This window comes from Dermacentor silvarum, chromosome 1 (assembly GCF_013339745.2).
Source record: "Dermacentor silvarum isolate Dsil-2018 chromosome 1, BIME_Dsil_1.4, whole genome shotgun sequence".
In the NCBI taxonomy this organism is placed as follows: Eukaryota; Metazoa; Arthropoda; class Arachnida; order Ixodida; family Ixodidae; genus Dermacentor; species Dermacentor silvarum.
The window spans coordinates 181638738-181654939 of record NC_051154.1 but is presented as its reverse complement, the minus strand read 5'-3'; positions in this window follow the sequence as shown (position 1 = coordinate 181654939).

The window sequence follows — 16202 nt, the reverse complement described above, 5'->3', positions numbered from 1 at the left end:
CAAACTCTTTTTGAGATAGGGCGAGCGGTGGTTGGCTTATGCCACGGCTCCATATAGGCTTCAATGATTTCTCTCGTGTACTGCTCCGCGTGATCAAACAACGCAATAGCGTTTTCTTATTCTTTATTTTTTTTTCTTCTTTTTTTTCATATTATGCTTGGAACCCACGTTTACGACAATCAGCGGCTACGCGATAAAAAGCGTTATATTATTTTCGTGCTCACGAACGCGCGCGTTCAAGCACCTACTGGCCTGAATGATGTAAAATTGATTCTAATAAACACCATAGTGATACAATGAGAAAATGCGTTTTATCTTAAAACTGTTGCATCGGTGTCCCGGTGGCGTATATTGCTTTCCGCGGATGATTGCACACGCGAGAGAGAAAAAAAGAAGGAGGGCGAGGAGGATGGCGCGACCTTTTTTTCGACGATGACGACGACGCTCAAACGCAATCATTTGGTTTGTATGAATGCATGCCTCGGGAGCGTGGCTGTATCCGATATCTTGTTGCACCGTATGAAGATGATCCATTCGATATGTTTTTACTGATAGGCCTTCATAGCCTATGGAAATCTCGCATGCAAGACCGAAATGCAGAAAAAACAATTTCCTCGAGATCACATTTCGTTCAGATGATCATACACTTAAAGGACATTTACGACCAAGAAGAATGTCAGCCGGCTTGGTATCCACTTTTGATTAGGTGTTTAACTTCCCCTTACAAATTTTTGCTGTGAAGGACGGTGTTGCTGTGTGTGACGTTATCTTCATATGGACTGCTCGTTGACGTTTGATTACTTATGTCCACCTAGTGCTCATATTATTGTAAATAGTTCCTGTAAATACAACATTTCATTCATTGTAATAAATACCATGTTCAAAAAACAGTGGTTGTATGGCCTAATGGTTACGGCGTTCGCCTTGGGATTGAGGGTACGCGGGTTCGAATCCCGGCTCCGCTTTTTTTTCTTGGCATTACCATTTTCTTTTTCTTTTTTCCTCTCTGTTTGGAGGCACCGTCGTTTGTGCCACGGTGCCGGGCGGCAGTCGGGGTGTTGCTACGCTGCGCTCCGCAACACCCCAAATAAAAAAAATACTGCACCAGTCAGGTAGACTGCTCCCTCCCTGATAGTGAGATAATATTTGGATCGTCAAAACAGTGATGCGTTTATTTAGGAATAACATGGATTCCTTAAAGACACACGCGAGGGCAAAATCCCGCTTGCTCCGCGGGCCAAACAGTCACGTGATCACTTGAATCCGGCGCAGCCGAGTTAGGTCTCATTCCCACAGCCTGGGTGCCGTTTGCGGAATCCGCGTGCTTACTCTCGACTTCAACGCTTATTAGCAGCTGCGCGTTTGCATCCTCGGCGTGCTCTGTATTCCATAGCGCTGTGAATTCTTCAACAAGAACCAAAAAAGTGACGGTTGCCTCCTCACTTAGCGTTTTCTTGTGCAGCTCACTGATGTTGAGGTCACGCAGGCTGCGCGGTCTGAGTAAGTAGAAATGCGCGCGCAACCGTGACTCGCCTTTCTCGCTGCACCACAGCAAAAGCACGCGCGGTCACTGCTGCGCAACAACACACGTGGCTTCAAGCCGACAACACGTTATCGTAGCCACGCCAATCTGTCCAATGTGGATAGATTTGACGCTGACAACGCTAAATTGACGTCAGACGACCGCCAAACGGACGGATGCAAATACCGGCGAGCATTTTCAATCCGGACCGCGAGTGGAGGAGGCCGGACTAGGCGAGGGAGGCACGTTTTGATGACGCGCGCGTCACGTGATACGCCATGACCTCAACATGAGTGAGCTGCTCAAGAAAACAAAGTGACGAGGCAACCGTCACTTTTTTGGTTCTTGTTGAAGGATTCGCAGCGCTATGGAATACAGAGCACGCCGAGTATGCAAACGCGCAGCTGCTAATAAGCGTTGGAGTCGAGAGTAAGCACGCGGATTCCGCAAACGGCGCTCCGGCTGTGAGAATGCGACCTAACTCGGCTGCGCCGGATTCAAGTGATCACGTGACTGTTTGACCCGCGGAGCAGGCAGGATTTTGCCCTCGCGTGTGTATCCACCTTTAACAGCAGCCACAGTTGTGCCTAGCCAACAGCAGCCCAGCGTGTTCTCCGTTCCAGCGCCGGGGGCGTTGCAACAGAGGCGTTCCGCCGGTGCCATACTCCTCGCCCTTTTTTTCTCTCTCTCTCACGTGGCAATCATCCGCGGAAAGCAAAATACGCGTCCCGGTGCAATCTTGAAACCAGCTCTTTCAGATGACTGTGCGCAGCCTCCGAATCCGGACGGGCGTTATGATGGCGACGTGCACACCGCATCTCCTGGAAAGACGTTCCTTAAGTTGTGCCAAAGGCAATGCTCCAATGGCATGATGGCCAATTTTTATTTTTAGATGTTTCCTCACGTTACGAACTCTAGTAGAGAAGACCGATCCTTTCACCCACTTGATAAGCTTCTCGCAGCACGTAAATCTTATCATTTTGATGAGTATCGATGTCTGGCAGGTCTTTAAGGACCTTCCCTTGCGTCAACGGTCGCTTGACAAGATATGCAACAATTTTGTTCGTTTAATAACTACACACCGATGGGAAGGTAGACTACATAAGAGCCGGCTATACCAATACGCAATTAAGAAATGCGCGCACACATGCCACAAACACACAAACATACTAACTCTACAAAATAATGTAAACAAGAGGAAAACAATCTAAACCAGGAAAAGTGACCCATATGTACCCGTGTTAAGTAAGAGTTCACGTACACTGTAAAATAAAAGCGCTGCTGGAAGTATAACAACCGAAGAGAAGGGAGACCAATAAGGCGAATTTAGCGCAGCACTGCAAATCATGCTGGTGCGTCCCTAGGTTCTATGAAACGGCTGTAGTTGACAGACATGACGACAAGGATAAGAGATTAATTCTGGAGGCATTTAATTCAGTAATGGCACGTACACACTAGCGGCAAAACGCGCGCGGCGCTCCGCCGGCGGCAAAACGCAGCAGCGGCAGGGCGGCCACACCAACCGGCGGCGCGCCGCTGCGGCAATCACGTGACAGACTAGACTCCTCTCCCCTTCTCGAACTATCCGGGAGCTGACGCGTGCAGATGATAGTGCGAAACTAGAAACAAGCGGTCGGGCAGGTCCGCATGGCACCAGTTTCCCGCGCGCACGTCACGGAAGTGGGCCGCTCTCATTGGTCTCCTTCATCCGCGGCACGCGGCAAACCGCAAAAAATCGGTCCAGGAGCGATCCATGCCGCGGCAAGAAAAACCCGTTTCGCGGCTGCTTTCGCGGCGCACGTCTTGCCGCCGGCGGCGCGCCGCGCGCGTTTTGCCGCTAGTGTGTACGTGCCATAAGAGCAAATAAAAATGCGTCACCCAGGCGTCTGCTAGACTCGGCGATAAGGAGGTAAAATTCTTCCGACGCAGTCATAAATCAAAGGGTGGTGACATTCACAGTGCCCCCCCCCCCCAATCGTTCTTCCCTTTTTGTCTTTCTATTTTTTTTTCTTTTGTATTATTAATGTTGACGTACGCATGTGTAGAAATAGAGACGAAGGAGGAAACTGCAGGAATGTTTGCATAACGCGTGTGTAGCTTGTGCCCGGGACACATTTTTTTATTGCCTCTCGTTGGTTTCTTCAAATAAGTTGAGTCGAGAGTCGGCGCTCTCTGTGGTCACTTCGTTCCTGTTCGTTGTCTTTCGGTCGCGCTCAAGTTAATGAATCCACAATCAACGCGTCCGACTTTCAGTTCTTATCATTATTCATTCCGTATTTTCCTCCCCTTCTACTTTTCCCCTAGTGCAGAGTGGCAGGCTAGAGCACGCTATAGCTTCAGCCGACCTCGCTGGCTTTCCTTCAATGAAACCTCTCTCTCCCAGCACGTCGCGCTGGGGTGATTTCAGTGGCCAGGAATCGGTCCCAACTATAGACCAACTTGCCATTCTCATACGAGTGAAACACGGTGCTTGTATTCAGTTGCTACTTTTATACAGTGGCTTATCTTCTTGTACGAAATAAATAAACTCATAGGTATGTTTGTATGCTTCTATATGTGTAATACTATGTTATACGCATGGTGGTCCCAGCCGCCCTTCTTAGTTCAGCATACCGACTTCTCCCAGCGTGGGGAACTCGCTGTTCTGGTTAATATCCCTGCCTTCTCCCTCTATTTTATCTCCTTCCTCCTCCCCTCGTCTACCTGTCTGAACTAAATGTAGCCAAGAATTACGAAATAACGGAGGGCTTTAAGCGAACGGCGCCCATTGTATTTTGATAGGCATTGCACGCCAGTCATGAGCTTTTTTTTTTTTCATTTTGCAAATATATTGCTTAAATAGGTTCAATTAACTAAATCTTAATTAGACATCGGTTGCTTTAAACGCTGTTATCGGTCATTTCTCGACATACTGCAAAACTTTTGCACTGCTGCCATATCAATCAGGGAAGTTAAATAAAGTTAGTAATTAAACTTCGCTAAATCACACGGTCAAAATAGAGAAACGAATACTCTCGATTAGCATAAATATTGTCCATCAGCATACAGTGATTTCCGCTCGCGTAAAGCTATTTATTCTTATTTCAAATTTTTGGCGACATTTAGTAGGGACAGTCTTGGCTTCTTGCGGCAGCGAGATCCACACCGCAACGAACTGACGCCTAAAGACCTTGTGTTACCGCTATATGATACACATGCTGCGAGGGGGGTGTACATGGAACCGCGTTCGTGTGAGAGATAGGGTAGAGATTACGTTGATGGGGCTGAGCGGGGCTGAGCAGGCCTGAACCGTGCGCGCCTCCGCTTGCTGTCGACGCTGCTCACTCCTGTAGCGGAGCGGCTAAGCCACACTATAGTCTGGCCTTTGCTAGCTGGTTGCTTGTCAATGAACCAGCATTTATTGCCGCTGTGATATATTCGCCAGATGTTGCAAATGAACAAATGTGCGATGTAGCCTTTGTCACTTCTGCACGACATTGCTGATAAGCCGCTGTCCGATTACTTGATGGCCCTCTTACACTACAACGTCTCTTCGACAAGGTTCGCACAGCTCGCCCTGTGAAGTAAGTACTCCGACGCGGGACAAAACAATGCGAGACTGCTGTGAAACATAGCGGCCGACTTTGCGGAAAGAAAAAATTTCAGCGGCCGCCATTTCCTTTACGATCTATTTTCCACTCATTTCACCCTGCATCAATGGCTCAAACGCGACCAGAACGCCGCCGTTACCGCTGCAATCAGTCACTCGGCGCGACTCATGATAAGAAAAGAAGAAAGCAAAATTAAATCGCGCTTTACAAAATAAGGACCTAGGTTGTTTCGAGAAGCTTAACTCTTCGATATTCATTTTCAAACTCAGCATGCAATCCTGCGCCGCTGCGGACGCTATGCAAGTAGTGCGTTCATAGAAGTCTCACTCCGCGCGTTTCGCAGTACACTTGATCTTAATCTGCAAAGCTTCTTATGCGGAATAACTACTTCCTATATTACGACTACAACTGGCGGACGTAAGGTTACACCGAATCACGTATTTGTGCACCTTTGTGCTCCCATTATGTGACGCACTATGTTTTTTTGTTTTTTCATGAGCGCAAGCGGTGCGCTGAGTCCCTGGTGGTCGCAGAAATGTGTCACTCCGCTCGTACGGTGAAAATGGGTTCAGATCTGCGACGCCTTTGACCCAATAACTATGTCATATTTTCGGACATAAAGGTGTAATATGTTTTAACGTTACATCGAATTACATGACGCGCACATGTATCTTTCGTATGTGACGCACTAATTTATGGTCGCGGATGCGAGCAGTGAGAGAAGGCTCTTTCTCTAGCCTTCGCAGCCCTGGCTGCTATTTGTCATACGGAGTATACGTATATTGCACTTACTACGTAGAACCTCCGATGCTATAGATTTGAGCTTGACCGACATAGGCAGCCCCAAAATGGTAAGCTAAAGCTTAGCTGTCTTCCTGTGAGGTGAAATAGGAACAAATGAGAGAGCTGTGAAGATATTTAAAAGATGTGCACATACATGCATGTGCACCCCTTGGTTTATTGTCAGAGTGGCTGCCAGGGTACAGCATTACTGTCCGATCCCAGACGGCACCTTCGGAAATTAATTTGCGTATCACCTCAGACACTGCAAGCTCGCAGAATTATTCAGCAGTCTTATCCTTACCAGTCACCTTGATAACTAGCTTGCCAGCCTACGTGGCCGGTGTACCACTTCTCTTCTTCTTCTTCTTTCTGGGGTTTTACGTGCCAAAACCAGTTCTGATTATGAGGCATGCCGTAGTGGAGGGCTCCGGATTAATTTTGACCACCTGGGGTTCTTTAACGTGCACTACAACGCAAGCACACGGACGTTTTTGCATTTCGCCTCCATCGAAATGCGGCCGCCGGGGCCGGGATTCGATCCCGCGACCTCGTGCTCAGCAGCGCAACGCCTTAGCTGACTGAGCCACCCCGGCGGGTAGCCGGTGTACCACTCCCTGGCTATGTCAATGAATTGTATGGTCGATTAGACGGTTGTGTTTACATGCAATACGTGCAAGGAGAGCACAAACTACATACTTTTCTCAGTCGCTTGCTCTTACTGTAAGGGCGTTGACATTGTATTAAAGACGCTTGTCAGTGTGAAATCTTGGGCTTGCGGCTTTTCGCAATTGCATTTTCCTACAGCACCGCTAGCTGCAGGCAAACCAAAATAATAACAGCTCTCAAATACCCTGTTACGAGGGCAGTTTCTTGAACGTGGAAACTACGCCCGTGGGGGGACAAACGTAGGCATACTATTAGGCGCGCTTGTGCCATTTTGATCACATGATTTCAAGCGATTAACGGGCAAAAATTATACGCACTTAATGAGTTATCAATCGGCCAAGCACAACGTTCATCGGTCATTCCTCCAGCCCATGTGGTTGTGTGTAGTTAGTTATTTTATGTTTCATTGTGACTCAACGGCAACAGCCAGCAACGATGTGTGCATTATTACCGATATTGAAACGCACAGAGTAGTCGAGAACAAATTTACATTCCGTAAACAGAAGGCTATAGGCGGGCCTGGGAAAAGCGCCGAATTGACGCAAAAATAACGTTTGCACACATCGGCAGTACATAAAGCTGCTGTGACGAAGTCATAAAGTGACGCAAAGACAATTTTTACGGGCTCCGCCATTGAAACGTGATAGTAAACTCCATCGCGCATCTCCATTGTTTTCGCTCTGCCGTGACGAACCTCTGCCGTGAAGCAGCTGCAGCGGAAAACAAGCAAGCTGCGATGAAACGTTTTTCTCATGAACGCCTCGCCAAATGCAGGCCAAGCGTACAGTTTCAGGACACATAAAAAAAGAAGAAACTCCACTACCTGACAACGCAGTACGTGTTGCAGCTGAATGCTGAGCGGCTGAAAAGCGCTGGTGCGAATTTTGCCTCACTTCGCACAACCTTGCATAGAGAATAATTTATTAAAACTTTCATTATAAGCCTATAAATGCCCCCAGGGCCATTATCTTTCAGGTAAACGCACCAAACAATCATGGAGGGCACAAAATACATTTATTCAGGCAAGATTTTCTTTTTTAGACTTAAAAAATTAGCATCCTTATTGGTGACTGTGCAACGCGTGTTCGTAATGAACACCTAAGGTAATAATAACTCGCGGCTAACCCATTTTAAAAAATTCGGCTTAGACGCGCCTACTTACACGCTGTTCGACGTGTCCATCGTGGATATTGACACTTGGTCCACCGAATTCATCTGCTTAAAAGCTCAAAGTGCCTCACAGACCTCGTTCTCGATTTAAGGAGTGTGAAAGCCAGTCGACTTCGTTACTTTCCATTTTTCTCAGCCTGCCGTCGACTAAGCTATCTTAGCTGCTGTAAAGTATGGTCGGTTCCACGGGTGACAAAATTTAATCTGAAGAAATGCCTAAGACATGATCTATTGACACCACTTCCGTGAACGAAGCTATCACTTGTGCGCTGAACCTTTCGATGGAGATACTCGCGGGTTCGATCAGAGAATTTCGCAGATAGACCGGTTATAGGGAGTCGCTATATAACCTGCATTTTATAAGCTGCATTCGGCATGCCGTCATCGTAGCTACACCGATAATGGTCGTCATGCCATGGCAACGATAAAATAAAATAATTTGAAATATTCAAGCAACGCAGACAGCCTATAGCCAGTTTCAAACTACGCATTTTTTTTTTTTCTTAAAGCCCTCGCTTCCAACAATCGCACCGAATAATTTAATTGTGAGTGTATAGTGAGCCCACGTGATGCGCGCTACGGTCAACGAGACCGTCATGATCGGGCACCTTGGTCAAATGAGGTAATTCGAAGCTAACGAAGGGTACAACTCCACTGCAACGACAGTGAAAGCAAAACACGTTCGCAGTAAAGAGGAGAAAGGAAAAGTCGAGCTTCGGAGCAGTTCGTTCGCGCACCGCTGCCGATGTCTTTTGCAACTGGGGCCGCATTCATGAAGCTTTTTGTAGGTAGCTGTTAGTCGTTGGCCGGCCGTCTTCACTAATGTGCCAAATATCACAATTGGCTAGCACCTGCTTACGAACAGTTTTACCCTAAGAACTTATTTTGTGAATACGGAACCTGATACTTCGCGAAACACTGTTCTTATACGGCTCATTGCTGCAGTAATGTACTATAGACACCGTTGCACGTTTAGGCAAAAGTTCGTTTTAAGACTCGGCAACAATGGCGAATAACAATTTATTTATCGCTATTTATCATCTATAAGCAGAGTCTGAAAAGCGGAATTATTTGGTATTGCTTTTGTTTCCCGCAGTGCTTTCGATAAATGCATTGAATAGAGCCCGTGGAGTATAATAATTCAGCGACTCACTAATGGAACGACCAAAATCTGCTTTTACAAGCTGTTAACGACAAGTGTATATCCGACATGGCCTCTAGAGGGCGTTACAAATCATGACGTGACGTCCCACCACATCTATATTAAATCACTCGTTATTCTTTACCACTTTACCACGGGATTTTTTTTTTGCCAACAAAGACACCAAGGACAGCATAGGGGAAATTATCTACAGTTCTTCATTGAATTAAAGAAATTATAAATAAATGGAAAATGAAAGAGTGTATGATAAAAAACTACTGGCCGCAGGAGGGCCAGTAGTCTTCGCATTACGCGTGCGATGCTACTTCCAATTGAGCTAACGCGGCGCCGTTTTCCCATCCACTTTCTGGGGTATTTATGTTTATTTACTCGAACTAACCCTGGGAGTATTAGCCAGCGTCACCACTCACAAACCATAGCGGCAGATGTGGAACATCCTTTCTGCCGCAGGCGTCACGTGTACGTAAACTTTTTCGGTGAAGGCAACTGGTCAATAAACCCACACAAAGGAAACCGAGGGAAACCGAGTTTCCATTCTTCTCGTTCATTACATAGCGATGGTCTCGCATCCGGATCATTGATGCCTTAGGTAGCATGTGTGGTTCATCACGTGCTCGTGACGCCTGCGGCAGAAAGGATGTTCCACATCCGCCCCTAGGTTTGTGGGTGGTGGCGTTGGCTAACACTCCCAGGGTGAGTTCTAGTTGTAAAAAGATAAATACCCCAGAAAGTGGATGGGATAACGGCTCCGCGGTAGCTCAATGGTGAGAGCATCGCGCAACAGGTCGTTGCGCGACTTGAATTCAAAACGTACTGCCTTATATTGCGTTAGATAAATTTTCCTTGCTCTTCATTCCTTTTGCTGCAAGCCTCTTCTCCATTTCAAAATTACTGATACCCTCTCTTGGTACATCAAGATGGTCACAAAAGCATGGACTTCTAGTGTTGCTTCAATGGAAGATCAAGTCATTCATTTGCTTCTGCCACAAATATTGCCAAACGCCCCCCTGCTCCCACTTTCGGTTTTTCTCCCTCGCGCTCAACTGTCTAACGTTGCGCTCATTGCGACTTCAATCTCGCTTGGTAAAATTTCCCTCCCCCTCTTCGCCCTACCCTGCGTGTTTTACGTTCCTCAGTCCTCTTTCGCACTCACCCTCAAGACGTAAAAATGTCAACCACTGAAAAGAAAACTTATGGTTCATTCGTGAGTGATAGATATATACTTAAACGCGCAAACGTCCGCGATCTGACAGAAACAATATTGAACGAAGTGACGGAAAATTATGGCTAGATGGCTCTTTGTGCAATATATTGCGTGAAATCTTGCAATGACTGCACTTTTTTTGTGCACGTTCGTGGGAAACTCATTGGCTACAGTCATTGTACAGTTAAAAACATCAAAACACTGCTCTGATCCTACATGTGCGGGAAAGCGTATTCGTATTATGTAGCATTAACTTCAAATCTGTGGTCATTACACGAGTCTATTCACAGCTTTCACCGCCTTTAGGTGGCGTGGCGACTGTCCGGCGGTGGGCGGTAAGCATGTCCGACATGGCAGCCGCAACATGCTTACTTGGAGATGAGTTATTTGCACTGCAATTGCCCTCAGATAAAATGCGTTGCGCGATTCAGCTCAGGTAAATATATATTATCATGGCTGAGAGAGAAAGAGGCTCTTTGTTATAAAAAGATAGATTTTTGCCGGCGCGTATAAACCGCTGGCATACGCTACTCTGTATGAGAAATTTATTGAGTTGGAAGGAGCTCGCGTTAGGCGATAAAATAGATCAAATTGTTGTAAACGCTCATTTTTCTAGTTGACTAGATGATGTCAGTTGACTAGCACAAAAAGGGTGTTACGAGCTTCGTCACAACACTAAACAAAATCAATGTACGCCTGCAACACCTGGAGGCATGCAAGAATGGCGGCGGCGCGGTTACAGGGTATTTCCCAGGGTTTCGGAGTTAGGGTGCGTATTGAAGTCTTTCACAACTCGTAATGTGGCCTGCGTCGCCGCAGCGTATGCATTGCATATGAAATGAAAACCAAGATTATATAACGCAGATCCAATGCACATGTTGGAATGTAGGTGAAGCGATATGCTTTAGTGAAGCAGTTAATTAAATGCTACACAACTAGATGCGATGTGTACAATTGTGTTTATTTTCATTCTTTGCAACGTGTGATCTCGTGCAATGTTCATGTTTATGCATTACAACGTTGGCAAGCTATGCCGAAATGCAAACACTACATCGGGCGGATGCGAACAGTGACACCTCAACGCAGCGATGTTAGGAAGACGAAGGCTATGCATGATGCTTGTCTCCATTTAGTATATAATGGTGAGGAAAGGTACATGCACCAGTAAGTACGACACGTGTGCAAATGCATTTAAGGACTCCGCCCCCTTGTTTCACAACGGCAGATGCCCATTCTGAAGGACTGGCCAAGAATAGACACACACCCAGTGACACATATTCAATGGCTTAAGCAATAAAATATAAATCAAAGATGCCGTTGAATATAATACGCTGTTGCATTAAGAGGTCGGTGTGCTTTAGAGCTACCCATGAATCGACATTGTATGTTTAGGTATAAAGAAAAAGCTTCCCTCTCTAAAATGTCGGCGCTCGTGCAAGAAAATAACTGAGCGAACGAATTCTGTTTCGATAAAAGAGAATGCACGGCTTCATATAATAAAATTAGCGATTTACTTGGATGTTTCGGCACTCATGCAGGAGGCATTGCTAGTGCATGACGGTGCTGAAAAGAGCACACAATCGCTGCCCGGGTGCGTTATAGATCCCCTTCCACGAGATGCAAAACGTCTGAGTGAATTGTTGATGTCGTTATGGGGAAGTCAGCCTATTCACTCATGCCAGTAAAAAAAATTGCCGCACGACTCGCAGCTCGAGGCACTTCGCGTGTATTCGCGCGCTTCTTTCACGCTCGGAAAAACACTTTTATGTAGCACGTACTGAGCGACAGAAAGCTGTATCGGGAGTTTTTCATGTTGCTCTACAATTTTCTCATTGACACTTTTCATCAAATTATGCTATTTGAGAAGTTAATTAATTAAGACTAATTATGTAATTAGGCGTAATGCAAAAAATAATCTGAGTATCTCCAAGCGACGGCGAACGACATTACCTTGGTTGTGGCCAGCTACGTGGAATTCGCATATTTTTAAATCTTGGTGCATGATAGTTGGGACACCCTGTATATACGCCGTTATTTCGCTAGGACATGAGAGCTACAAGAAATTTTGTCCAAAAGCTGACGTCATGCCAGCGCCGTAAACTGCTCACGTTATTTGCAAACGCAGTTACAGGTACTTGTTCTTAATCAAGCATGGCGATAAGATCAAGGTGAATGTTGACGATCCTCATACTTGATCGCACTGCGGCTCGTGCTGCTGTAGCTTACTTACACCGCATTAAGCGAAAATGTCGAAAGAGAGCGAGTGTCATTGATCACAGTGATGGATAAAGGCTTGCATGCGCTCACTCGCAGCAAGCCTTGCGACACCTTTCCGGCAATTGCTCCGCGCCAGCGCCACTTCTGATGAGAGTCTCATAAAGCTTGCGACTTACGTTGTTCAGTTCATCGTAATTCAAACGCGCAGCGTGAGACAGGTGATTAAGGCAGCCCAGACAACGAGGCATAAGCCGGCAACTTGCGAACCACCCAGCCTACAGCACCAACCGAAATAGCAGATCTGCACGCCAGTGCTCCAATGTTCCATTAGTTGATTCAATAAAAGCGGTATGGTGTAAATAACACTCGGGTAAGCAAGAAATAGCCAGTAGAGCGCCCTGGAGCGGCTTCATGTTTGTGTCATTGCGTTCATGCACATTGACAATCATAACCGCATAGCGCTGACACCCTTTCCAACTCCCTCCCCTCGACAGGGAGAGAGAGAGACAGTGTGTGTGTGTGCGTGCGTGCGTGCGTGCGTGTGTGTCGCGGGGGGGGGGGGGGGGGGGGGGCAATACGAATGTTTATTTTTCTATATCAATCTCTTTTTCTATATTTTTCTATATTTTCTATTTTTCTCCATCACGAAAGCAAACCTGCACCTTCCGCTATGAGGCATACCGCTCACGGCGGCTGTGTGCCGATTGCTTGCTTTCCGACTCATTCGACCTCTGAACGCAAGTTCAATTTCTTCAGTGTCCCAGATCCCTTCATGGTCGAATAGATTTGACGTACGACTTGCTGCTAACTGCTTATGTCGCTCCAAACGCAGTTGTCGCTGGAACCTAATGTCGCGTGTGAGCACATACAGTTAAACTATGTGCTCAACGTTTGACAAAGCAACGCATTATGACGGCGTCACCCCAAGAAAAAAAAGGAAATGAGCTGGTATTCACTAAATCATCTTAGTTTAATATAAATGATGGGGTGCATGCTCTATTACACTACAAACAGCGCCTATCTATAGAAAACAGCATGAGTCACAGCACCGCACAAAAAAAAAAAAAAAAAAAAAAAAAAAACATGGATGAAGTCGATGCTTCACAGGATGAGCAGAGAAATGTTGGAAGACGCGTATGTGTATTTTTCACTCGTGGGGAGTGACGGTAACAAAAACTTTATTTGGTCCTGAGAAACTGGCCCGGGGGAGCCGAAGGCTCCCTCTGGTCAAGTCGGTAGCTCCGCCCACGATGTCACCGGGAGTCGAAGTACCGTTGCGATGTCGTGGGCCCTCTAGACTGCCTGGAGCTGGATGTGGTGCTTGTCTCTTCTGAAGAATTCCTCGAGTGCCTCAAATATATTGCATGCCACGTTCATGAGATAGCCATGTGCGATCTATTTAAAGGTAAATGCACTCGTCCGGCTCACTTCACCATGTCTATGTGTTCGTATTACATTGCTTCAGAAAGCCACTGAACTGCTCGGTATTCGCACGGAGAAAACGACTCTGTACTTATGCCGCTTCTAAGTACACGCGCTGCAAAGCGTTTTGCGCAAGCGTGCCAATGAGCATTCGCTCAGTGGGATAACCCAAGATTCGCGCGGGTTAGACCTTACTCTTCAAACCACCTGCTATCCGCGCCCTCACTGGAATGACTGGTCAGTGGTTATTCAGGAAACCCTCAGGCCACTAATTATGCCACTGCTCCCAGATGTATACAGGCACATATACCGCACACGCAGTGTTGCCAGGTTTGGCTATATGTAGCCAAATTGGGCTACAGAAAAAAAATTTTGGCGTTGGCTTGGACGAGTTGGCTATCGGGATCTGTCCTCGGGCCTCTGCTCTTTCTAATTTATATTAACGACCTCCCTGACTGCGTCAAATCGTCTTCAATTAACCTATTTGCTGATGACTGCGTAATATATCATAAGATTAGTGATCCCGCTGATTCCACTAAACTGCAAGAAGACCTTAACAATTTATCCATATGGTGTAATACATGGAACATGAAACTAAACGTAAATAAATGTAAATATATGCGCATATCACGCCGCACTAACAATACTGATACACGCATGTATTTTCTCAATACCGCTCCTCTCTGTCAAGTTAGTTTTTATAAGTATCTCGGCCTTTATATCACTCGCGATCTATAATGTCACAAGCATGTTGAATATATAACTTCTAACGCTAATCGCACGCTAGGCTATCTGCGCAGAAACTTCTACGCCGTTCCTGCATCTTTAAAACCGACGCTCTACAAAACACTTGTTCGATCAAAATTAGAATATGCCTCGGCCATCTGGGATCCCCCTCAAGTATCACTAACCCTCTCCCTCGAAGCCATTCAGAACCGCGCGTCCCGCTTTATTCTATCTAATCACTCTCGTCATGCTAGCGTTACACACATGAAGCAAATCCTTAACCTACCGGATCTTTCAGTACGTCGTGCATACAGTCGCCTCTGCCTTTTCCACAAGATTTACCACAACCCGGTATTAAAAGATAAACTTTTAACTACTCCTTCTTACGTTTCATCCCGCAGCGATCACATTCATAAAGTTTTCGTGCCATCTTGTCGTACGAATGCGTACTATTACTCTTTTTTACCTCGCACCTGCAATGACTGGAACCACCCTTCCCGCATCGGTCGCCACTATTACAGACGCATCGAGGTTCAAGACTGCTGTTTTCCATGCCATCTAACAACAATTATTTTACTCATTGTTCTGCATTCTTTTTCTCTGTATGTACCACTCCTTTCTGTAGCGCCTACGGGCCTTGAAAGTATGTAAAATAAATAAATAAATAAATAAATAAATAAATAAATAAATAAATAAATAAATAAATAAATAAATAAATAAATAAATAAATATGTGGCTATATTTGGGCTACTAAAAATCTGCGACCTGGCTTTGTTTGGGCTATACGTGGTGCCCTAATCCACGCTCCAGAGGTGGCTCTGATGAAGTAGAAACAAATCTCGAAGGCTATGTTTTAGCTGGCTGAGCCGGCCGCATGGCTGTGCGTGTGTGCATGCGCGAAATCCCCCCCCCCCCCCTCCTCTCTGCGCCGTTGTCTGACCTGTGGCTTTGATATTTGACGCACTCAAACTTAAACCCTCTTCATCGTCAGACACCCAATCCCCGGGCATCGGAATGAGCCTGGAAGTAGATGGCTTATCACAGTACACTGTACTTACATGGCTATGCTCAAAAAGTGAGAACAATAAAGTAGGGTCGGGCGATCGTGGCGCCGACATGAAAGAAGGGAAGCACGGGTAGAAAACACGCTCCAGTGTGATCATAGCCATTGCTTCTGGGTGAAGTATCGCGCCGGGCACAGCTTTCGACCGGCACCACGTTTCTCACGCTAAGCTTCACTGCCATTTTCCTTTCCCTGCGAGATTCATTTTTGTTCGTGCTTACATTCGAGATTCATTTCGATAGGTTCGACTTAAGATCGGATCCTCCTCAGAGAGGAGAATCGAACCATGGGGAAGTGGGCCAATTATGCTAGAAAGTATAAAAAAGAATGGGAGCAAGACCCCGAGCTCAAAGGTGGGTCCTGGTGCTTTTACTTATAGGTGGTTTGTGTGTAACGTCACATATGCAGATACTCATTGTGCTAATATCGCAACATGTTTGCCACGATGACATCAGTGCACCACGCCACGTGAGCATCAACCACCGTGTCAGCTTAACAGGTGAGGTGTCGCGCTGTTGGCTCGAGGACGCGGGTTTTATTCCCGGCCACGGCGGCCGCATTTCGATCGAGGCGAAATGCAGGAAAACCCGTGTACTTAGATTTAAGTGCACGTTAGAAAACCCCTGGTGGTCAGAATTAATCCGGAGTCCCCCACTGCGTCATGCCTTCTAATCAGA